A 26,099-nucleotide genomic window follows, 5' to 3' on the forward strand; every position below is an offset into this window, starting at 1 on the left:
TATCTTAGAAATGTCCAGTATTTCACTTTATTTACTTCCTTCTCATTACTGTGTAAAACACCTGTGTACAGTATGTTTTTAAGAAGCACTTAATTGGATACCAGACATAAAGGAAAAGATACCCAGCGTACAATTCACAGCCCCAAAGAAGCTAGAACCCTCTTCCAGAAACAGATGGAAGCAGATATAGAAATCTACAACTAACCAATGGACCAAGCTCCTGGAGTACAACCGAAGTGAGGGAGGAGTGAAAATATGCACAAAGGAGTCAAGACCATGATGGAAACCCTGCAGAATCAGCTGACCCGAGCTCACTGACTCAGGTCTGACTTAGGGGAGCCTGCATAAGAACGAGTTAGACTCCCTTATTAAATATAGGAGACAATGTATGAGGCCACTGCCAAGATCTAACACTAATGCACAGACTGACTTAGTGGAGCCCATTCTATATGGAGAGATACTTTGCCCAGCCTAGACACAGGGGTGTGGGGGTTGAAGAAGTGACTTGGGCCGGCAAAAACGAGATGATGGGACAGACGTAGTAGACTTCCTAGGGGAGGCCTTATGTTCTCTGTGGAGCAGATGGGAGGCAGGGGGAAAGAGGAAGGAGGAGCGGGAGGGGAAACTGGGATTGGAATGTAAAAAAAATTAATAAGCAAACAAACAAGCAAAAAGAAGCACTTAATTCTTTTTTCAAGTTGCAAGGGATTTTTGAGACCTCAGAAAAGTACCTGGGTCTCTGTTAAAAATGAAATATGCAGGAATGGGAATGCAAAAAATAACAAACAAACAAACAAATAAATGAGAGATGCAAATGATGAAATCATAACATTTCACTCTGAAGACTTGAAGATCTACGTTTTGCTTGAGGTAGAAGTATTTTGTTCACTTAATACATTCTATACTTCTTTGTAAAGCAATATATAAAGTTTGTTTATAATTGAAAACTTGAACAACACAAAATATCACAAGAAAACAACATTAGTAAGTCTAGGATAAATGCATGTGAATTATGAGTTCATATATGTTGTACAAAAGAAAGGAGAAGGATGAATTGTGTTTTAGTCAGATTATCAAACAGATAAGACATATCAAAAGGGAGTCACCGTCTTAAAAAGCCAGCCCTGTACCCTCCCTCCCCCCATTTCTGGGTGGCCTCAAACTTGCTATCTGGATCAGGCTACCCTGGAACTCAGAGAGCTGCTTGTCTCTAGTACTTCCACATACTATGATAGCAACCAATTGCTCTCTAACTGGACTTAAGACCCACTCAACAAGAGGGATTCCAGACCTGGTACTGGAAACTTAGCTAACTCCTCAGTGCTGATGACGATGAAATCGTGGTTACTGGAGGAGAATCTACAACTACCAACACAATCCCTAACAACAATCTATCAACATTTATCCCCTCATCAAGGGACCTTCTCTTTGCAACAGATGGAGGACCATTACAGAAAGCCACAGCCAATCAAAACGCAGAGCCCAGTTCTGATGGACACGTCTACAAGACACCCCACACCTAAATCTCAGAGGAACACCGCAGAAGAGGAAAGATGATAAGAGCCATAGGATCAGTCACTTTGCTGTGAGATTGTCTCCTAGTAACATCACTCCACAGTGAGTTTAGCAAGGGGATAGGGGGGAAACACACAAAGCCTCAACCCTACACAAATAACAAGGGTCAAAGTCAACTGGGGAAAGCTGGGGGTGGGAGAGGTAGTCCTACCCAGAGAAGAGCACATCAATGGTTGTCCAGTGCCAAGCAATCAGCCCTGAAAACATATATACAGCTTACATATATGCATGCAATAGGTTAACTTTGGGAATGTGTATATAGAAGTACATATATGCATACAATAACAATTTATGGAAAAAGAGGCTATGAATTTGGAGGAGAGGGGCATTTGGGATGGTTTGGAAGGAGGAAAGGTAAGGGAGAAATGTTGCGGTTAAACTACAGTTTCAAAAAACAAACTGTGCCGCTGTGCCCAGCAAAAAGGCTTTTAAAACAAGAGGAAATATGTGAGCTAGCTAAAGGAAGCATATTCTAATATCATATCCCATCTGAAAATTCAGTAAATAGTCACAATGAAGAACAAGTAAGTAAAAGTACAAGTCAGTAAGTATTTGATTATCACTTTGAACACCTAACTTCCGCACTCAGAACTGCTAATAGAGCAGTTAAATGAGAAATGGCAGGCATTAATGAAAATGGTAGCAAATATTATTAGACTTAGAGAGATATAAAATTACAACACTTGTAAAGCTTAAAGAAGTAAAAAGAGAAATAGGAGTTAATTAAAAAGAGAAGCTTCCTTTTGCAGTAGATGGGAATTAACAACAGAGACCCACACCGAACAGTGTCCAAAGTGAGAGGCTTTGAAACACTTAGTCCTAAAAGGGATGTCTCCATCAAACCCCTCTCCTCAAGACTTAGGGAACCCTAGGAAGAGTAGGCTCAACTATTGTATGAGCCAGAGGAGATAAATGTCACCAAGGAAACACTGGCTTCTAGATACACCAAGACTGACACACATGTGAACTCAGAAACTGTGGCAGCATTTACAGGACCTGCAACAGCTTCAAGCCAGACAGGAACCCAGTGCTGGCCGGGAGTGGACACCAATTCTAGAGCTCCCACCCTTAACCGAGAAGCTGTTTCCAATCCATACACATTGGCAAAGGGGAAATTAGTGTTCTCCAATGGAGTCTGACTGGGATAGTAGCCACACCCATGTCCAGCAGCAGAGGCCATAACAGAATGAACTCAATGGTGTTTTTGTAGACTTTTTGTCTCTTTTTTTTTTTTTTTTTTTTTTTTTTTTGGGTCTTATGACCTTTTCTTATATATTATGGCTTCTGATTTTGTATTTTTATAGGTTCTTGTCTCTGTGCATGTGTGTTTCTTGTGCTTTTCCTTTCTTTCTTTCTTTCTTTTTTTTTAAATTCTGGTTTGTTTTGTTTGCCTGTTTTGTAGAGAGAAAGAAGAGCATGGAATTGTGTGGTTGGAGAAATGAGGAGAAGCTAAGAGGAGTTGGAGAGGGACTGTGATCAGAATATAGTACATGAAAAAAAACTATTTTCAACTTAAAAAAAGAATAGCAATTACTAGAATGTAGAGAATTTTAAAATTACAACACTTGTAAAGCTTAGCCCAAATTTTGCTTTGGATTTAAAATGTTGTAAATATAGATATTCTGTTACTTCTAGACTAGAAACAATTTTTTAGAAATTGATTTTTAGGCTCAAAAATTTTCACAGAAATCAAGGACTTGGTCATTTATCACAGGCCATAAGGGTCAAGGCGTGCACTGCAAGCTACGCCTCCTAGTTCACAGGAGAGGTGACAGTTTTTAAATACAGTTTAATGAAACGGAGTATGTTTATTGGTGCATTAAAATTATTTTTTAATTATATTTATCAATTCATGAAATTAATAATACCCTTCAATAATCTATTTAATTTAGCTAAATACCAAACAGTATTTATCATTAGTAAATTGAAATCTATTCTGATGTAAGAAAGACTACATAATTGTTTAAAGGAATGTGACAGTTAGGACTGTCTTGACTACACAGTGAGACCTTGTTGCAAAACAATTAAATAAACAAAAACAAAAGAAAAACCAAAACCCAGAAACCAGGAAGACAACAAAGACTAAAGTCACAAGAGGAAGACATGCTGTTACTGGGACGGGAAACAGAACTCACAGATGAAGTTTGCCTCTTTCTCTGTGTACTGGTCAGATAGAGAGTTAATTGCCAAGACACAGCGATGAGCCAAGCGTTCTTTATGTTCAGTAGTAAGGCACTTTCCCACCTCTGCTAAGGAGAGGCCAGGCAAGACTAACGCCATTTTAGGCTGGACATCTTGAGAAGCTGCTGACTGGACCCTGAACCCAGTTCCTGGAAAAAAAAAAACCACAAACATCTAACTAAAAGTTGCTCCAGGGCCCACATCCTGCTGAATTAACCTGACAGCAAGGAAATAGACATCTTATCATGGCCACCAGATAGCCCAGTTGGTCAACAGATGCTCTAATAGAAATCCCCAAATACTTACTTAACCCCAGGGCCAGTGGACTCAGGAAGCATTTCCCCTTGGTCCAATCAGAAACTGCCAAGGCTTGCATTTCCCTATCTCACTGTTTTTCCCTTCATAAGCTTACTCCCCTCCTGGTTCAGGACTGCTGGAGTGCCCAAACTTGAGTTCGTTCTTAATAAACCCCTGTGTGTTTGCATCAGTACTTGGTTCTGTGGTGGTCGTTTTCGGGGGTCCTGTGTCATGGGTATAATGTTACTCCTTTGTAAGACTGTGAGGTCCAGGACAGAGGAGGAAGGGAGGGTGAGGGAATTGGGATGGACACGTAAAACAAGCTTGTTTCAAATTTAAAGGAAAAAAAAAAAAAAAAAAAAAAAAAAAAAAAAAAAAAGCTTGTGAGGTCCAAAGGCATATAATACAGTATAGTTCAGCGGCATTCTGACGATGCTGTTACTGGAGGTTACTGGTCATTGTTGGTCTGGAGGTGAGCAGCATTGTTTATAGAGTGACAATTACATATATTGTTCTGCTAGGTGTTATTTTTCTACTTTAATTCTTGCAACAATCTCCACATTTATAATTGAGGAAGCCTGCTTTTAAAAAAATAATAAAGAAATAAACTTCATTGTTGAGGGGATAGTGTTTGGAATTATATCAAATTTTCAAATGGATTTAAGAATATACTCTAACATAGCCATTCCTATGCTACGCACAGTGTCCATATAATCAGGCTCACGTTGTCTTCCCCTTTTCCTACCTCTGTTTCCCAAATTCATTAAAAAAAAAAAAATACTTTGAACTTCTGTCCCCAGTCCTGCCTTTGCTTTGAACCATTCTGTGACAACAGCACTGTCTGACAGACAGACTGGAAAAATAAAATAAAAACCTCAGCGCCCGTTTCCTTAGTTCTCAGAGAAATGGCCGCTTAACTGGAGCATTCTTTTTGTTCTGCTTTTTATTATTACAGCTGAGTCAAGCCCACTTGGAAAAACATGTATCATATATATTCTTCATTCTCCTTTAAAAACGTGAAGTTACTGCATCTCTCTTGGTTTCACTGCTAATCAATATACTTTTATTAATATGCAATAATTCAGATACGTTATAGATTAAGTGAGATCTGTGAATTATTGTGAAAACTGAACTACAATTTATAACACAATTTCTATGGAAAAATGTGTTGAATTTAAATAAGCTGCTTACATAGAACTTTTAGAATTCAACTAATTTGTAGGTGAGGAACTTGTCACATTACTAGAACACTGAAGCATTAAGTCTTCCAGACTGAAACCCAAAGCAAACAGGAACGGAGTGCTGGCACAGCAATGCTGAGTGCATTTCCAGTGCTTGCCTCGCATCGCGGAGCTCACGCCACGCCCTTCACAGGCCACTCCAGTATCTGTTGACAGGGCTGCTACTTCACACGGACTGCTGGGAGTCAGTTATATCAATGGCACAACAGAGGTCAGCTCCCACTGTTTCAACTTTTATCTCCATGACCCAAACTACCAGGGTCACTTCCACAACTCCAGCTACTCAGTGAGCCTGCCATGCTTTTGTTTAGAATGCTCTACATGGGTGTCCTTACATTTCCGTTACACACAGTCCTGTGTCTTCTCTGAATATTGTCCTTACCAGCCTATCTTCTACGGTACTACGTAACTTTTCTGGGTCCTGGTTTATCTACAAAAGAATGAGGCTAATACAATGAAAAATCATAAAGAGCTAATAATGACCAGTACTTGGTAAATATTACACGTGTTAGCTTTGTATTGTTTTTTGTCGGTGCTCGCCGTAGGGTGGGAGAATACAGGCCCCTCATGGGGCAGGCTTTGATCGTGTAGAGTCAGATCATAGTTAGGACCCAGTAGTTTTGTTGCTGAAGGGAAGAGGTAGACAAGATGTCTAAAGCTACCAAGGTCAGAGCAACCTTAGCAGCTTTTACTGCTGGCAGATGTTTACCTGGAAACTACTAATGAGTCTAGGATCAAACCCTGGGGAAGTGCAGGCAATGAGAGAAGCTGGCCAGATGACGAGGGCTGGCATCTCCCAGGTGTGAGCGGCCCTTTCTTATCTGGGTAGGCACAGAGCACTCACGATGCCCAAAGCACAGGTGACAGGATGGCATGCTAGCAGTGATGTTTGTTTCATCTTGCTTTTGTTTTGCTTTCCAATAAATTAGTCCCAAAGTCATCCTGAATTTGGTCAATTCTAGTCCACTCACAAAACAGACATCCAAAATATTAGTTTCCTCTTCCCAGATATGTTCCTGTTATTAAAGTCCCTTAGAAGGTAGATACTAGCTTAAAACTTACATAAACCAACACCAATTCATGAAGACACAGAAAATCTGTACCCAATAATGAGGATGGAGATTGAAGGAGTAGTAAAGTTTCCTATGAAGAAAGCATCCAAGACCAAATGGCTTCACTGGTGAATTTTATCCAAACTGTTGTTGGAAAGTGAAATGTCTTCCATGGGCTGCTGTGTTGGCACACTCGGTCTCCAGCTGTCAGTTGTGGGAACCTTAAGGGGCAGTGCCTTGGAGGGCTGTCACTAGGGGCGGGTACTAATGTGTACAGCATGGCCTACTTTTTCTACCATTTCCATGCTGCGGACGCAGTGACAAGCTGGCTCACTCCACTCTGAGCCTTCTCTGTCATGATGGGCGGTGCCCTCTCCTTCAGCTGTCACTCTTTTTCCTGAAATCCTCATCTGGGGGGACACTCTGCTCTGTCAAGAACTGGACCAGGAACCCCAGCTGCCTGATGCAAAGAGGCTTCAGCTATCAATTTATACACGCACTCCCTCCTTTCTGTTTGTCTGTCTCCCCCCACCCCCAATGCACTTTAGCGGACTATATACTTAATAAACTCAATCAGAACCAAAGGTGTAACTATGTAATATACCATTGTGCAGATAGTACAAAATACTAGGTAATTTGTAAAGAGGAGATTTGTTTATGGGTCTGGAGACTAAGACATCCACAACATCCACAAATATGGCAGCTTGGGTCTCTCTTCCTTTTCTTTTACAGCATGGATGCCGCCACAAGACATCACCATCAAAACATCATCAACCATCTAATCTTATTATCTCCCAAAGTTCTCACTTCTGAGGACCATATGAATGTGGACACCAAGTTTTAAATACATGAAATTCAGGGGGCATCTTCAAACCATAATAGGTACTTTGCCCATTTAAAAGCAGGTTGTTGCCTTGGTGCAGAACCCATGATTTATCTTGGAATATTAACATCTTTTCTGGCCAGGTGGTGGTGGTGCACACCTTTAATCTCAGCACTTGAGAGGCAGGGGCAGATGGATCTCTGTGAGTTTGAGGCCAGCCTGGTCTACAGAGTAAGTTAGGACAGGCTCCAAAGCAATACAGAGAAACCCTGTCTAGAAAAACCAAATAAATAAAAAACAAAAAACAAAAAAGGGTTTAAATTCTTTTCAGATCTATGGTGCTATAGTTTGGGTCCCCAATGTCCTGCCAAGTCAGTTCCTCAAGGGAACAGAACACTTAGGACGCAGGGCTTGGTGGAAGTAAGTTCACTCAGGAGTCGCTGTGAGGGTGAAAGGGATTACCCTGCATATCATGACATAACATCTCCAGTCCATCAAGCAATACCCTCCTGACCACCTGACCAGAGGTCAAGTGCAATGCAGACAACCAACCATAAAATGAAGCCTATGAGACTTTGCTCCAAAATAAACCTGTCTTCAATATCCACTGCTGTCGGGTATTTTGTTACAATTGGAAAGCTAACAGATGCAACTTGCAAGTATGACTGCTTAATTTACTGCACAGAAGCTTTTTAACTTGATGCAACCTCATCCTTCTCGTATTTGTAAACTATGCCTTCAGTAAACCACCATTAAGGCCACGGGCTTTCCCCCCTGTCTTTCTCTAGGTTTGGCATTTAAGCCTTCAATTCACCTTGAGTTGATTTTGTATATGGTGTTAGGTGGAGGTCCACTGTCAGTATCTTGAGGTGATATACAGTTTTACAGCACCAGGTATCGAAGGGACTATTCTTTTCCTATCACACCATGCTTTTTCCCATCACACCATGACTTTTCCCATCACACCGTTGCTGGCATCTTCGCTGAAGTAGATGGGTGTGCTGCCGGGTGCTCCGGTCTGTTCCAATGGCTTTTCTGTTGTGAGGAGTAAAACTCTACATTTTCAAACTTTACAAGTAGCAAAATACCTGTGTTTATTCCTTTTGCTAAAGATGGTTTTGGTTACTTAGTCTTTTATGGTCTCATAAATCTGGAAAGAGAAGATCAAGGAACAAGAAAAGAAGGAGAGAGAACACCAAGATCCAGCCACCCAGACACACAGCAAGCCACTGAGTAAGAATAAAGAAAGGTATACAGAAATAGAGAAAGATAAAAGTCCAGTAAAGATAGACAGGATAATTTAGAAGAGCAGGTTAGAAAGAAGCAAAGCTAAGTCTGGCACTTGGTTAAGAAAGAGTAAGATTCTGTATATTTATTGGGAGCTGGGTGGTGGGCCACCAAAGAGCAAAGAGTAAAATAAAAATTAATTACACATAATTATCGACTGTGCAAACCCATAGGACGTACAACGCCACACACGAACCTTACATGCTGGTGAGGATGATGTGCTACATTGAACTGCTGGGAACTGCTCTGCCTAAGTAGGAACTGGGGATGCATCTCTGATTACCTTGTGCTCAGTGTTGCTCTGACTTTAAATTGTTCTAAAAGATGATGTATTAAATGACTATACTTGAGGTTAATGTGGATTAAACCTATGTAAGGCTACTGCTATGCAGAAGTCATCTTAGAGGGTGTTGCCACAGTTCCCCAAAATGTTTAAGGGGGAGTCCCAGCTATCTGAAGACGTACAATGGTTAGGTCACATAATTCCCTTAATTTTATTAAGGATTCTATGCCCTACGTCTATGAATCATGGTATCTACTCTCCGTGTACAGCCTGCCGATCTTTAAGCCTGTGTCCTTCTATGTAGATGTAGGTCCCAATTACATAATCACAGTGCTTACTTCCCTCTGGTTGTTTTCAGTTACATTAGTTTATTTTCTAAAATCTAGACTCAAACATATAAACAAATGTTGTAGCTTGTAATTAACCCTGGTGAATATTTTTGCAATTTGATTAGCTTTTACAATTGTATTAACTTTGTCCAACTGTTAACACCTATGACAGTTGGATCTGTTGCTATGCCACTGGTAAGCAGATATGTTCCATGAAGCGGCAGAGGAGCCATGTTTAATTTCAGGAGATTTTCTGTTTTGGGTCCCTTTTCCTACAGTGGAAACACCCAGTAATTGTGAAATTTGACATATTCCCCCTGTCCTTTCCAGTTTGAAACATAGGGCTTTCTTATGAGACTTTGCTCCAAAATAAACCTGTCTTCAATATCCACTGCTGTCGGGTATTTTGTTACAATTGTTACAATTTGTTACATCTCTAGTTACCCAACTCTCTTTTCCCAGTTTCTTGGTGAGCTCAGCTCTGGTTGACTCCCACTAAGCCTCCCTTCAAAGCAGGTGAAGAGAGCTGTAAGACGCCTCTACTTCGGAGAATTTAGGTAGGCTCTTAAGGTAAGTGAGGATGGCTTGGGTGTATCTTACTCAGTACACAAGGTTAGGCTGTTATAGCTCATGTGGTGTGCCTATTGGTTTCATCTTCGGCAGTGATGTACGATTTGCAGTGATTCACTCTTCCCTGAATTTTACCCACTTTAATATGATAACTTACTGGGGACCTCAATGGTCTGCATCCGCATCTTTTTTACATCTGTGATTTTAGATGGTAACTTCTTCAAATAATTGTTACTCGTGTTTGTACTTTGAATACCACTGTTGCATATTTATAATTAACCCAATTTCTAACTCACTGTGGTTAAAACAGTTCTATCAAAGTTACTGTGTGAGGAAGTAGGAAACTGGTTCAGTAGGCAAGCACACTTGCTGTGCAAGCATGAGGGTATGAGTTTGCATTCCCAGCACTCACATGAAATTTGAGTTTGGCTACAGGTCCCTGGAGCCTCAGCTTTGCACTGTGGAAACAGGGGTCTCGGGAGTCACTGACTAGCCAGCTTACCCTAAACAGCCAGCTTCAGGCTCAATGAAACCTGCTGAAGAGAATAAACAAGGTGGAGTGAAGTAGAGGACACCTAATGTCCCCCACTGGCATCCATATACACGGTCAGGATTGAGTTCCCACCCCCTCCCACACACATGCCCGGACTCACACCATACACATACACACAGAAAATTACTGTTTCTTTAGAACTCTGAATAGTAGTTTTGAGTACAAACACACAAACGTATTTCTTTAAGACTCTGGCCAAATAGTGACAAATCTATTTGGTCATGGCTGGTTATTTAATGAGCAATGTGGACAAAGTTGTCCAGATGCTTCACTCACATGCCATGTTAAGCATACATGGCTTCCCATTGATTTTCATCTTGCTTTATAGCAAAGAGAAAATAACTAGGCAGCCTTTAAAATCTCCCCTGTCCTCTGGGAGGCTCAGTGAATACAGGTCTGAAAAAAAATATAAATTACCAAATATAAAGATCACTTTTCTCTTAACTGAAAGATAATTTTAGTATCTATTCATAGGTATATAAAGACTCACACTATAAGCAATGCCCATTCACTCTGTTGGATTAAAATAAATCTATTATAATTCATAGGTCAATGCTTTCAGTAACTAAGAGAATCACACACTTCAGTCTGCCAAGTTTCAAATCTGGCACTGTTTTGGTCCAGTATTGGGACCATGGAATGAGTTAAACAATATCTCTGCCCTCAGTCTTTCCAAAAAGAGTGGAAAATTTAATGAACACTGGTAATCTTTGTATATTAAAATTCATGAAAACAGTTAAGACAGGTAAAAATGCCCACAACCATGCCAAGTAGATATCTGTACTTCTAGCAGTAAAACTCCAACTTTTGTATGAAATATCTGAAGCAATCCTTTCAAACCACTTCAGAGCAGAGAGAAAGGTAAAGCAGAGACTGTATACTAAGATCATTTAATGGCCGTTTTTCATGTCAGCATGTTAGTTTATTACCAATTCTTTAGATAAAAGAATTGAAATCTTTACATATTCACTTAGATGCAACTTTCCTAAAATAAAGTGTTACTTTAAATTACACTTTTTAGTCTTTTACTAAAATGTTAATTTTTATAAGTGATCCATGCTTCAGACAGTATTCTGATAGTTAAGCAGTTATTTTCAGCTGTGCTCTATAATATTAGAGCAAAATTATTGAGCATTCAATATTCCCTGAAGAATTCCGATTGAAAGCCCATTAGGGAGTTCAGTTGCTGCTTTAAAACATGCTTTGGCTCTTATCTGTCATCTGGGTGAGACATAAAAGTGATAACAACAGCTGCCTCTACTAACCATAGAAACCCAGACTTCATCATCAGCTATAACCCTTTCCACATAGAACATTCTACCGTTATTTATTTTACTGCAATCCTCCTCAAAAGTATGGATGAAAAAGAGTGAACACGTTTGTTCATAAAGAATACATCCGGGGACCTTAAACCTAAGAATGCCCATACTATCGTAACAATAATAAGTATTTGAGGGATATGAACAGAATGAACACAACACTGTTCCACATTCCAGGACTTAAAAGTTTCCTGAAAGAGAATAATGTATAAAAATAAAGGGGAAGATAGCAACCAATCAAAAGGCAGAGTTGTGGGACCCAGTCACAATGGATACGTCTACAAAAAATGTCTGCACCTAAAGCTCAGGGAGCACTGTGGGGGATGGGGCAGGAAGACTGTGAGTGCTCCAGAGAGGATCAGGGAGACGGCTGTGAGTTTGTGTCTACATCCATAAATAGTCATCAGCATGACTGACTGAACATGAGATGAACATAGCAACCGCAGGTGTGCCAAAGTGAATGTAGAAAGACCACGAAGCTTCAACCCTACACACACACACACACACAAAACTAGAGGGTGTAAGTAATGCAGAATGTGAGAGATGCAGCCTTCCCTAGGGAAGAACACACCAATTGTTATTCAATACAAAGCGGTCAGTCCTGACAATATACGTGCAACATTATACAGACTGAGCAGATTATATTTAGGAATATATATATACATGTACATATATGCACATGTATATATGCATATGAAAGAGAGCTAATGGGGTATACAGGAGGATTGAGGGAGGAAAGGGAAGGGAGAAATGAATAATTTTAATCTCCAAATATAAAATAAAAATGAAAACGAAGTTCCCGGGAGAAGGTCAGGCTCCCTGGAGTTGCCATAGCAAAGGATTAATAATGGGCAGCTTACAACTGAAAGTCATTGTTTCCACTCTGGATGATACGAGTCTAGAATCAAGGCGCAGACTGAGCCATGCTTGCTCTGATGGGGCTCCTGAAAAGTGCCCCTGCCCCCGCCCCGCCCCGCCCCGCCCCACCCCGCTTTAGTGGCTGCCACCTTCCCTTTTGTTGCACTGTCCTGTAGCTGCGTCTCTCTATACCCCTCTTCTGTTCTCACTGACCTCTTCCCTGAGTGTGCATCTATATATTCCTTCCCCCTTTGGTAACTAGTCCCTACATGAGCACCATCTCAACTATGCCGGAAGGGCCCTGTTTCCAAATAAAGTCATCCTCTGAGATTTTACTTCAGAAATCATTTTGTGGAGAGCATGATCCAACCCACCCCACCGGTCAGTGCAGAGTCCGTGAGTTACTGCTAGCTCCGGTCAGCTGCCTCTGTGGTTTTCTCCAACATGATCTTGATTCACCCCCCTGCTCATGCGATCTCTCCTCCTCTTCAACTAAACTCCAGGAGCTCAACCTGGTGTTTGGCTGTGGATCACTGCATCTGCTTCCACCAGTGGGTTCACTGTCAATTTTATGATGGGAGTCAGAAGTCACTAATGTGATTACAGGGGAAGGCGGGTTCAGGCACCCTCTCCACTACTGCTAAGAGTCTTCGCTGGGCTCATCCTTGGGATTCCTAGGAGTTTCCCTGGCACCAGGTTTCTCCCTTATACCATAACGGCTCCCTCTATCAAAACATTTCTCATTGCTCTTCCCTTCTGTCTCTCCCTCAAGCTGGCCATCTCCATCCCTCATGAATGTAGGGGACAGTTATGTATCCCTCATGATCTGTTGGGACAGGGGCCGGCAGCGGGACCAGGACTTATCCTGGGTAACTTTTGGAGCTCATTATCTAGGGTGGGATTTCTGATTCAAGACTGATTCAAGGAGGAGGAGCTTGGTCCTGCCTCAACTTGGTATCTCAGACTTTGGTGACTCCCAAAGGGAGACCTTATCCCCTCTGAGAAATGAATGGGAGAGTGGGATGGGGAAAGGGGAGGAAGGGGGGAACTGAGGTTGGAATGTGAAATAACAACAACAACAACAATAATAATGAAACAAACACAGTGAGCCAGGGTTGAAGGTTCAATCCATTATTCCTACTTACCCAGGACACCTGATGCTCGAAGAGCATCAGGACAAACCTAGTTTTCTCTTTGATGGAATATGTATGAGATGTTGTATGTTGTGGTTTTTAGTAGGTATACTTATTTATCTTTGCAGAAGTAACAGAAATACAGCCATGGTCACATAATCATAAAAACAAAAGAGCCTTTTATCACCAAGGGGATCTTTTTTGGGGACAGGGGAGAACAGGTTCTCACTATGTAGCTCTGACTTTCCTGGAACTTATTCTGTTGACCAGGCTGGTCTCAAACTCACAAATCCATCTGCCTCCAGCCCCCACCCCCAAGTCCTGGGGTTTAAGATGTGTGCTGCTATGCCTGGAGCCTGGAACCTGGAAGGCTCTAAAACCACACTTTGACAATAACCTGGACTAATTCACAAGGCTGAGGCTAAATAACGACTACTTAGTAAGCAGTATTTTTGTGGCAGAAAACGATAACATTAGTGCCTAAGGTTCCATTGGAAGTTTAACCATTTTTCTAAGAGACAGCAGTATCTGAATTTCAAAAAAAAAAAAAAAAAAAAAAAAGATTCATAACAGCATTGATGGGTTCCAGTAGTATTTCAAAAGAACCAGAGTCTATTTGTTTTATGTGCTTTATAAAATATCAGGCCTTTAAAAAAAAAATGGGTAAAAAGTAACTTTTATAAGATGGTTGGTAAAATAGTCTTTTTCCAATAGTACTTTAAATAATGCAAACACAAACCCACTTCCTTAAGTGTGTGATGGGCCTCAGCACTCTGGCATGTGCTAGCTTTGTCCTCAACCCCCCTTTTTTTTTTTTTTTTTTTTTTGGCCCTGTCAGCTGTGAGAAACAGTTTTCTACCAATTACTGTCACAATATGAATAAATTCAAAACTGAAAATATAAGCACTGAATATTTTCAGTAAATTTATCCTAAACTACATTAAAACAAGGCTTTAGGACTTAAGCAAGGGGTTTAGCTAGTGATGAGGAAGAACTGCTACGTTTCACTTCGTCTTCTACAAATAACACAATATAAGAAGCCAAACATGCAGAGAAATGGGCAGACGACAACCGTCCTAGACGACAACCGTCCTAGACGACAACCGTCCTAGACGACAACCGTCCTAGACGACAGAGAAAAAAGCCACAGCCATGGAGAATATAAATGAATACAGCCCCAAACAGCAGTGGAGAGCTGCCGGCTTCCCTCCCTTTCAGCTTTAGATGACTAATTATCCTAATTATGATTTAATGACAAGTAATCTAAGGAGGACTACTTAGCATCTCCTTTGTCTAGTTGCTGTCATAGTGTGTGGCCCCACACCAACTGCACATATGCACACAGCTGACTCCCCGAGTCACTTTGGTTCAAGAAGAGTTAGGGCATACTACAGAAATTAGATCTGTTTTCTAGCAATCACTTTGATCCTCCAAATAAAGAGAACACAGCTGCACCTTATTCAAACTTCTCCGATAAAAGGTCTGTGTTTGCAGGCCCACCAGAGACAAAGTTCCAATTGCCTAAGCACACACCCCAATGGTCTGGATTAACATTTTCTGGTCAGAACACTGCCACTTTCTGTTAAGTAGGGCACACAGGGTCTCCCACGTGCTAGGGAAGGGCCCTGCACTGGACCACACTCCCAGCCCTTTTTAATTTTAAATTCTCTAGGCTGAACTTGAACCTGTAGTTCCTGTCAGCATGGATTGCAGGTTTGTACCGGCATTCCCGGCCTTTTAACACCCTCTCCCCCTCCATGAAGGGGAGGTGGACCTCAAACCCTGGAAAGCTAGAACAGGATGAATGTGTGAAGACACACAAGGAAATAAAGTTCCTGGGAGAACTTTCAGGCATGATTGTTCTGGCTTTCTGGGTTGAAGAATGAATGACACGCGGGACACCGCTTCTAATCTCTGAATTACCTCTGAATTACAAGTTTTGAAAAGGGTGATCTCTCTCTCTCTCTCTCTCTCTCTCTCTCTCACACACACACACACACACACACACACACACACAAGCCATGCTCTCTTAAATTCATTTTCAGGTAGGCATATAGGATACTCTCCCTGTGCCTACTCAGGCTTCCCAAATGTCTTTTAAATATTTTATTCTTGATGGTTGATGTACATTGTGAGTTGTAACTTAACAAACTTTTTGTTCTGAAAAATCATAACTTCTTACTCTTTTTTGAGACAGGGTTTCTGTGTAGCTTTGTAGACCAGGCTAGCCTTGAACTCACAGAGATCCACTTGCCTCTGCCTCCCAAGTGCTGGAATCAAAGATGTACACCACCACTGCCTGGCCAAAAAAGGAGTTCCTTCTCAGCAAAAATGTTCAGAGCTTTTAGTAAGCTAACTATATATACACTGCATGTATCCATGGTGGAGAACTATGCATTTCACAAATCTATCCCATTACAGATCCCTTTCACCCTACGATACCTTGTGAGCTGTTGTACAACACCGGGACAGATTTTAGAAAGCCCAAACTGTATATAAGGAGTTTGCTCCTTATATGATTAGTTCACTATAAGCTAACCCTAAATTACCTTTATTCTTACCCAAAGGATGCTCAGTCATACCACAAGGACACTTGCTCAACTATGTTCAAAGCAGTATTATTCAAAATAGCCATAACCTGAAAACAACCTAGATGTCCCCCCCAACCAAAGAACAGCTAAACACATTCACACAACGGAGTGTTACTCAGCTATAAAAAACAATGACCTCATGAAATTTGCAGGCAAATGGATGGAACTAAATAAAGTAAAATAAAACAAAATTCTGAGTAAGGTAAGCCAGACCCAAAAGGACAAACATGGCGTGTACTCAGTCATAAGTATATTAGGAATTGAGTACAGGATAACTAACCTACAGTCCGCAGGCCCAGAGAGGCTAGATAGCAAGGAGAGTCTAAGGAGGGATGCATGGATCTCCCTGAGAAAGGGAAATAGAAGAGATCTCCTTGGTCAACTAGGCAGAGAGAGGGATGGGAACTTGAAGGAGCAGGCTGGAGGAGGGGGAAGAGTAACAAAAGAGATGTCTTGATTGATTGGGGGGTGGGCATTTTGGGTAAGCCAAAATAAAAAAAGAGAAGACAAAAATGTCTGTCAACCAGAGCTTCCCTTTGCTCCAGAGCAGGGCTCTGCAATGAGAATTTTTACATGAGTTTAGTTATATAGGTATATAAGTGTGTGCAATTAAAATATTTACTGGTAACAAATCATGAAAATTTTTATTTTGAGACAATTCCTTGGTATATTTATAACCTCACCACTTATGAAAGATGAAAGGTAATGTGCATACCAATGAGAGAGATGGGCTTCTATGCTTTTATGTGATAAATTAAATTTTGGATGAAAAATTGATACTGTCAGATGTTCAGCATATTCAGTGTTTTTCAGGGTTGACTGATATTTTGATTTATAGTCATCAATGCTGAGAAGTCTGCCTCACCTAAACACATAGCACACAAAGGCATTTCAAAAACTGTTGGAAATTCCGTACTAATCTTAAGCCAAATCTTGTTTAGTGATTTTTTTTTTCTAATGAAACTCAAGTCAGCAACTTAAAGAGCAACTTTTACATTCAAACATTGTAACACAATATAAGCCAAAGCTATATTAATTTTATACGTATATGTTGAGGAATAACAGGAGGAAAATACTAAAAATTCAGTTTTCCATAATGAAGCCATTATGTTTCGATAAAAGGAGACAACTCTGAATGTTCATTAAAATAATGCACTACATAACAGGCAGTAGTGCCATGTGAGCGAGGTACATCAGGCAGCGCTCCTTGTTACCATGTGTGGAGTACACGTTTTCAGAGACCCAGGCTACAGTGATGACAGGGACGCAACTCTGCCCAGTACTGTCAACAGCAGATTTATCACGCCCTCCACTCAAATTCATCTTTTGTTCGTCATTAATTCAGAAAACTTTACTATTGCCGTATTTTGTTAGGAATTCCAAATCCAGTTACCCCATATGAGGTCAAGGTCGCCACTAATTTAAGAAGCTGTACTCTGGAGTCCTGCTGCTAAGGTAACTTCCATGATCTCCCAGATTCCTGCTGAACAAAGGAAGGCAGAAGCCAAGCTGAAGGCTTCTGGCAAAGGACTCTCTTCCACATGATGACTCTAAAACAGAGAAGCTGGCTGAGGCCAGGGCAGGCAGGACATGGTTACTCTTTCAGTCAACAATTTGACAGATGCTGAGCGGCTTTGCCTCTTGCCGGACCTCTGGACAACGGTGCACATCCCACACCAGGGAAAACGCTTAGCACACAATACCGCTCTTCATGTTACTTCAAAATCATTCAGTGCACGCACAGGCCTAGAACAGGCTTCTGACTCCAGAGCCAGAAAGGAGACTTGGAATAGTTGGCAGCAATGTGAAAATATAATACGTCCTGATCATAGCAAGGTGCCACCTAAAACAAATGCCCCTTTAAACCCAAAGTACATCAGTGCCTCCTTAGAAGAATGCACTGATATCTCAGGCAAAGCTTTCGTATGTAGTGAACTGTATTTTATCTGTGCTGATATAGAAACCAATATGTCTGACAGTCAAAAGTCAGACACATGGAGAGCAGGATACAGAAACCTCCTCCATTTCAACTCATCCCTGTCCAGGCACCACCTTTCCCAGAACCGACACACCCTCATCAGCAAGTATTTACCTGTTCCCTTCCATGTGGCAGGCTTTGTATTATTTAGTTGTTGGGGGTCAGCGTGGGTAAAAGCACATTTACAGTAAGATTGACAGGCACGTAGCTCCATACGGCATGCAAACTGCATGCCTAGGATGCCTACACACAGAGCATGGTAGAGACAAGATGACAGATGTGTACACTAAACAGAGAGTCGAGTGCTGGCGAGGCTGTGGAGAGGAGCACACTCGTGTCTAATGCTGTGGAGAGTGAATTGTCAAGGCCCTTTCTCAAAGTATTCTAGCAATACTTATAGATAACGATTGTGCACAACTTCTGCCACAGGAGTATCACATCTGGGAATTTATCTTAAAAAATGTGTAGGAATGATACTTTGTTGAATGTTTATGAAGCATTTTTAGTAATAACAAAACCCTTTAAATTACTCAAATGACCATCAAAGGAAAAAATTATAGTACATCACACTACGAAAATATACGCATGGGCTCAGGAGTTGCTGGCCCTCTTTCAGGGTTGGCTGGCAGCTACTGGCTGCTGAGGTGGGGATGTCATTTTCTTCAGTGGTTAGCCACTTACAAGTTGCTCCTGTAAATGACCCCACCCATGCTCGTGCAAACAACTCAGAGGGGTTATGAAGTCAAGAAGGCTTGAAAGAAGGGAGACTTCATAGGAAGAATGGTTTCAGCTGGAGAGGAAGGAGATGAAAGATGGGAAAGATTGGGGAGAACGCTAAAATTCATTACATGCATGCATGAAATTGTCAAAGAATAAAGACAGAAAAAACATGCAGCTTTAAAAGACTAATTTAGTTGTATGTCTTCTTGGCTTGCTGCGCAGTAACAGGCAAAAATGACAGGTTAGGTAAATAGAATAACTGTGGTTTTGTGTAAAATAAATTCTTCTCCAAACCTTATTTACGTATCAATGTACAAATCACATGAGCAGGGGAGAGTGAGTCCTTGGAGCTGCACAAGTATTGCTTCCTGCTACAGTTGTGGGGCCGACAAGAGGTGATGCTCAGGGGAGAGAAATCACACTCAGAGAGTGAGATCAGAGAGGCAGCGTGTACGCCAGGAAGCAGAGGTGGGACTCTGAGAATCCTTTAGTACTGTCTAATCACTTTACCCTTCCTTTTCAAATGTCCCACTTGAAAGGGTTCTTTTGAAACTTCCCCTCTAGATGTCACTCTCCAGGTCCTCAGCTTCCTTTACAATTCCCCATCCCTCCTTGACACAATAGTGTCTATATTCACTTGTTTGTTTGTCTTTTTCTATAAAATCAAAGTCCATGAATGAAGTTCCAAGCTGTTACTAATGTGGTGATATCTAAAATAGTCTCTGCTACACAGACACCGGTCAGTAAATGCTACAACTCATTTACAAAAATTAAAAATAGACATAGAGACTGCAAGCCAAAACAGTAAATAACATTTCTTTTTTTAAAATATCACTTTATTTAAATTTGCAACAAGCTTGTCTTACATGTCAATCCCAGTTCCCTCACCCTCTCCTCCTCCCCTGTCCCCCTCCCAACCCCAATCCCATTCTCTTTCTGCCCCAGGGAGGGCATATCATTTGGAGCAGGGCCCAGGCCCTCCCCCATGTGTCTATGCTGAGAGTATCTGTCTAGGTGGGATGGGCTCCCAAAGTCTAGACTTGGGAATAAATAACATTTCTAAATGGATAATGGAAATAAACTTAAAAAAAAAAATAGATGGGAGAGAGGGAGGGAGAGAGGGAGGGAAAAAGAGAGGGAGAGAGAGAGAGAGAGAGAGAGAGAGAGAGAGAGAGAGAGAGAGAGAGAGAGAGAGAGAGAGAATGCACACTGATTGCTCTCCAGAGGATCCAGGTTAGGTTCCCAACATCCACCCACCAGGCAACTTGGAACCATTTGTAACTCAAATTCCAGGGACTCAGACGCCCTCTTCTGGCCTCCACAGGCACCGCAACACATGTGGTGCAGACATGCATGCAAACAAAACATGTATACATATAACATCTAAATCAGTATTTTTCAGATATGTATAATATGAATTTGCAACAAGAAGCACTAAATAAAAAAATGAGGTTTTGTCTGTTTTGCTTTTAAAAGCATTTTTCAAGTGAGAATGAGCTTTTCAGTATAATTGATTTCCCCATGCTTGCATCTGACATCTAAGTATGTATTTACTCATCTGTAGAAAACCTGGTACATACTTAAAATCAGGTAGTTTATCTTTACTTCATAAACCAGAAAAATGAAGCAGTTCTTAAAGATACAGGACTGTACAGAGTTTCCCCGAGCCCTTTCAAAATGAAGGTAAGTATCAGAGAAACAAAAGACAAGCTTGTTTTCTGTGGGATCCAAATAATGATGCCGTCATCTCACAGAAACCTACAATTCACCTGAGAATACCGACCAGTTATTCCAAAATATTTTGGTTCTTCTGAATGAATATCCAAGTCTTTGGAGACTCATAAAGATAGCCCTACATAAAAGAGTTCTGCAGCTTTCAGAACTGCCTCATTTTTCCTATTCAAAGAGCAAAGACTGAGTTTTAAGTATATATTAGGTTTCTGTAGATGAAAAAACACATATTTAGATATCAAATGTAGACATATTTAGTTAAAATCAATTAAACTCAAGAGTCTTCCCTCCTGGCTGTCTATATTTTTCTTTAGTCCTGGCCAGTGTAAACCCTTATTTCCAGTAATTTGCGGCTGTAACACTGAGGGGAAAATGCCGCCCTCCTGAGTTTTGTCATCCCCCCCCCCTTCCCTGCAGGCTTCTACTGTTGATGGCCTTTATGGAAATATAAATTCAATCAGCAGCTGCAAATTTCATGAGACGTCCATCTTCATGCTGAATCTCTAACTGAGTGTCAAAACAATCTGTGGACTTCTCCCTGATGAAACACACATTGAATTGTAAATTTCTGCAATTTCCTCACGGTTGGTTCTCAGCTGCCAGCCTGGAAACGGCCTACTAGGCTGCAGCCAATAATTCTCCATCCTTACTTCTTCAAGAGTTAAAATGTATAAGGGGCATGAAGTCCCCCTTTCCCAGGGTTGGACAATTAAATTTTCTGCTCTAACAAGAAAACAAGGCAGCCCCTCCCCATAGATACACTTGCTATGTTTTATAAAGAAACTGTTGCCTAAGAGACGTGCATGCTCTGTATGGTCATCTGTACTCATTTACTCTAGTTGGTAAGTGAAGAATGAGACAGCTTTGGTAAAACTAGTATTTTCTATATATGATATCAACTGAGTCCATAACTAAAAAGCAGTCACAACGTAATGACTAGTAACTACAAGTTTAATGAGATACATTGTTGTTAAATATCCTCAAGAGAAAAATATTAAAGCAAAAAATTAATACTTTCAGACTGGGCATTCTGCTCAATGTATAATTACAACTGGGTTAATTTTTCACCAAAGACTCATTTTAAACAAATAGCAAACAGAACTGCTTTTAAATAACACACTATTACAGAACCTATGTGGTTTACAACTAAATGAGAAAAAATGCCAAGAGCTTTGATTAGCAGTCTTAAGAAAGCCATTATGCTATGTTCAAGACCCCCACTTCTTTAAAGAATTTTCATTATTTCAAAATAAGTCACGGGCTTATTTAAAAATCCACCAAGCCACGGTACTAAGCAAGTCTTTGGTCCCTAGAATAACAGCTCTTCTATCACTTGTTCGACAAACATTTTTTTTTTTTTTTTTTTTTTTTTTTTTTTGGTGGCAGGTAATTCTTGAGGGTACAGAGAGATGAGGAGCCTGGCCCTTCTCAGAGCGGCACCCTAATGGAGAGAACAAACACTGGGTAACGTGGTGCTGCAGGTGCTATGACTAGAGCGACCACAGAAGACCACTAGAGAGCGACAACTGTCAGTGAGCAGAGGCCACGCTCCCAGAGAGACGCGGGGTCATCAGGAGGGAGGGGGTGCTGGCTCCAGGCAGGAGAGGGTGCAGCCCAACCACAGAGCAGGAGATCACAGAGGCTATGAAAAAACGTTAGTATCCAGAGATGGCAAACGGGGGAATCTGGAATGCAAGTTGGTAGGAGGGATTTTAAGCATGAATATAAAAATGACATTCATCAGAAACAAAAGCTATAGTATAACGGTAAAGAACACAGATTCCTGAAGCCCAGACTTGATTTAAATCCAGTTTTGTCAGGACAAGCACATGATCCGGACAGTTTCTTTCTCTGTCTCAATTAGCATGTGAGTAAGACAGAAAGAGCATGACATACTCCAGGTTTATTAGTGAAGGAACTATATACTTATAACCAGTTACACGGCTAACTCTCCAGCATAAAGGTGTATTTTCACTTAGAAAACATTTCCTGAATGTTTACAGCACACCGCATAAATACCTCTCAAAAATTTACAAACAAACAAAAAAAAGAGTTTAAATAATCACAATATAGACCTTGAAATATATTAATGTACAGAATCAATCAATCAATATTCTTAAAATACAAGGGTTACAAGTCAATGAAATTGCATCAATATTTTTAAAATACATAAAACTTTTACAACAAAAGTTGTCCATACTGATGTGTGTGGGGTTGGAATGGCGCTCTACAGAGTACCTTAAAATAGCACACTGTCATACAATTGGGCTTGAACTGGGTCTAGACAATCACTGAGTTTCAAACCCAACTGCATAGAAGGGCAGTGGTCTCTTGCCAAAGAGAAAGTACGCCATTAGCTGATAAGGGATGGAGGGGTTGCGCCAAGAGTGCGCATAATGTTCTGCTATCAAAGAGCTGTGTCACCCAGAAGATCCTGGGTGCCTGACTGCAGCAGGGCAGGCGGGGATTTCAGCGTGGAAGGGCAGGAGTAGGAGTGGGGACCACCAGCAACAAATGAAGGCTCAGAGAAATACCACAAGTGTGTGAGCGTTTCTGATTTACTCAGTTGGACAGCGTGAGTGATAAACTTAAAGCAACAAAATCTTGGTAGACCGTTGAAATATTTTAGGATCCAAATGACATAAAAGTAGGTAGTCCTGTAGAGATAGCCACCACAGTAGAGTTCTACAGAGATAAGAAAGAAGGGGAGGAAAAGACCACAACTTGACAAGACTGCCACGAAGGGTGTAATTAGATAATAGTACTATGACGATACTGCTTTTGGCGTATGACAGTTGGCTACAGTCTCTTGACTTTATGATGGTGAGAAAGGATATTTATATCAACATTCTGGCTTTAATGTAACAGGATGCATGTAATGATAATTCTGTATATAACAAACACAGTACATGAAATAATCACCACCTTATTTAAAATCAGGCTCTCTGCTCAATTCACCCAACTGTAGGGCATACATACATACTGTTCTAAATACAGTTATGGTAGGCCAGATAAACAATGATGTCCAGTCAATTAGGTAAATTAAATGCACTTCTAACTTAAATTACTTCATGCACACACACACACACACACACACACACATACGTGCATCAGGTACACCATACACAAGTACCACATACGAGACAGACCACACATGATTATGAGGAAATATGCTAGTGAACGTATTGGAAAACCAAGCAAATTATACTAGCAATAATAGTAAAACCTGGAATGTATAAATTATTATTTATAGGAATTATTATTTATAGGAAAATAGTCCAAAGTATTTAACAGAAAACAAACAAGATGAAGATTGATAACCTGAGCTTTGAAATAAGTACAAAAATTGGTGAACAAAGAAAGTAGAAGTAGAATTAAAATTTAATGAAACAGAAAATAAATATCAGAATAAAAACTCGGTTTCAAGAAGAAAAATACAAGTAAATAATACTAGGAATTTACAAATATATGAAAAGACAGAAGAGACTAGTATATTTTTGTTCACGTAGACTTTAAATTTTAAAACAATTACTAAAACATGTACACTTTTTAAATGTATGTTTGTGTTTACACGCATGCAGTGCCCGCCAAGGTCAGAAGTGGTCATCAGTTCCCCTGAAACCAGAATTATAGACAAGTTGTAGGCCACCATGAAGGGTGTTCAGAACTGGACCCAAGACTTTTGTAAGAGCAGGACGTGCTTGTAATAGCTGAGCCATTACATATGTAAATTATTAAGTAACAATTTAATTATTATTATTGTTAGCTCTTAAAATATGAATTAACATTAATATGGATTATTAAAATGAACAAATAATTGGGAAGAACAAATAGAACACATCTACTAAAGAGACTGGATGGTCATAATGAAGAAATCCTCCCATAAACAAAAGACTTAGTGCAAGATTTCTATAAGATCTCTTATTTACATTATGAATTTATATACAAAGGATTCCCAAGACAAGTTCTTATTTAACATGCTTATCTTGCCCAAACATACACTCAATTCATTGGTAGAAATATGTGCTATCTGAAATAATCTTATTAAGACATTAATCTACCTACTGAAGCAGTTTCGCATTTACCACTAGAGGAAGGATTTATTAAAAGGCTGAAAAGGAGATTTACGAGGCAAATGTTGAGTTCTTAAATGGATAGAGAAGAGAAGGCAAGTCAGAGTGGACTAAACTTCACACATATCAATTGTGTAGTGAGACATTCAGGTTACATAGTGAGAGGCAGCTAGCCAATCCTTAAGAAACATTTTTGTAGCCCTGACTGTCCTGGAACTTACTTTCTAGACCAGGCTGGCCTCAAACTCAAGAGACTGCCGGGCTAGTTCAGTCGGTAGAGCATGAGACTCTTAATCTCAGGGTCATGGGTTCAAGCCCCACGTTGGGCGCCATATATAAGTAGGGTTTTTCCTCTCGCCGCTGGTCTGGTCCCGCTGCCGCGCCTGCCCCAATTAATGCACAGAGACTCTGTATTTGATATGATACTGTTGGCCAGGTACTAGTTTCTTATCGGCTAGCTCTGTCTTAAGTATTAACCCATTTCTGTTAATCTACATATTTCCACGTGCTTTCATCTTACTGGGGAATGGGGCCTGCGTCTGGTCTCCCCAGTCTCTCCATCCTGACTCCTCCTTACTACTTCCTCTTTTCTCCTTGTCTCCTAGTCCCTCCTATCTTCCTTTCCTATTGGCCAACAGTGCTTTATTCATTAACCAGTATGAGAAACATATTTACAGAATGACATCTCTCGTCAACTGCCTATAGCAGCCTCCCGACTGCTGGGATTAAAGGTGTCTGCCACCACCTAACAGAAAAGAAAAATACCTTTTAAAGCCAATGCCACTCTATCTTTCCAACATTGACACTGGTCCCTAAACTAAATTTTCTTACAGTAATAGTGATTCAGAAACCAGACTCAGACCAAAATACAGGCTTCAACGACAAGTGGGTAACTAGCTGACTCAACTGGTTAAAAAACCAAGGGCTTTGGACCTGGGCTCTTCAGGCTTTAGGGAAGGAACTGTTCCAGACTTGGATCATCAGAACAAGGAGCTGCAGTCACCACCCAGCACTTATGTCCACCACAGGAGACAGAGTACATGAGTGACGCAGAACCAAAGCCAGCCAGAAGAGAAGACAGTGTGGTTTCTCCACAACATAGGTATACGCCACCGGCTTTTGTGAAACTTGGCTGCCACCTACCAGGACTGTCATTATTACAATGTCAAAATGCACACAACCACAGCCATCACCCAGAAGGCGGCGTCTCTGGGATCAGCCACATTTCCCATAGTATGTACTTCTTATACAACTGCAGAGTTTTGCTTTTCCAGCCTCTACCTATATAGAATATTACTCCCCACTTTTAATGTCCCTTTATGCTTTTATATAAAAAGGTTTTAATCACACCAAAAGGTGAATCATCTTTTAATATTTTTTAAATCAGTTAATCACACATGTAAAAATATCCATAATTATTAGTATGTTTTAACCCTTTCCCTTCAGATTTTAAACTATCCTTTAACTAGCAGTAAGAAATTTATAGTACTATAACATTATTTGCT

The 26,099-nt window shown here is 40.6% G+C and overlaps 1 protein-coding gene and 1 non-coding gene across 2 annotated transcripts in view; one reads left to right on the forward strand and one right to left on the reverse strand.

Moving 5' to 3' along the window:
• Ndufaf2 (NADH:ubiquinone oxidoreductase complex assembly factor 2) overlaps positions 1–26,099 on the reverse strand; it is a 98,011-nt gene that overhangs the window by 45,593 nt on the left and 26,319 nt on the right. The window lies entirely within an intron of this gene.
• On the forward strand, positions 24,851–24,923 carry Trnak-cuu (transfer RNA lysine (anticodon CUU)). The gene has a single exon. It is a non-coding gene; the product is annotated as a tRNA-Lys (tRNA).

The sequence above is a fragment of the Phodopus roborovskii genome, unplaced genomic scaffold, assembly GCF_943737965.1.
Source record: "Phodopus roborovskii unplaced genomic scaffold, PHOROB, whole genome shotgun sequence".
Classification (NCBI taxonomy): domain Eukaryota; kingdom Metazoa; phylum Chordata; class Mammalia; order Rodentia; family Cricetidae; genus Phodopus; species Phodopus roborovskii.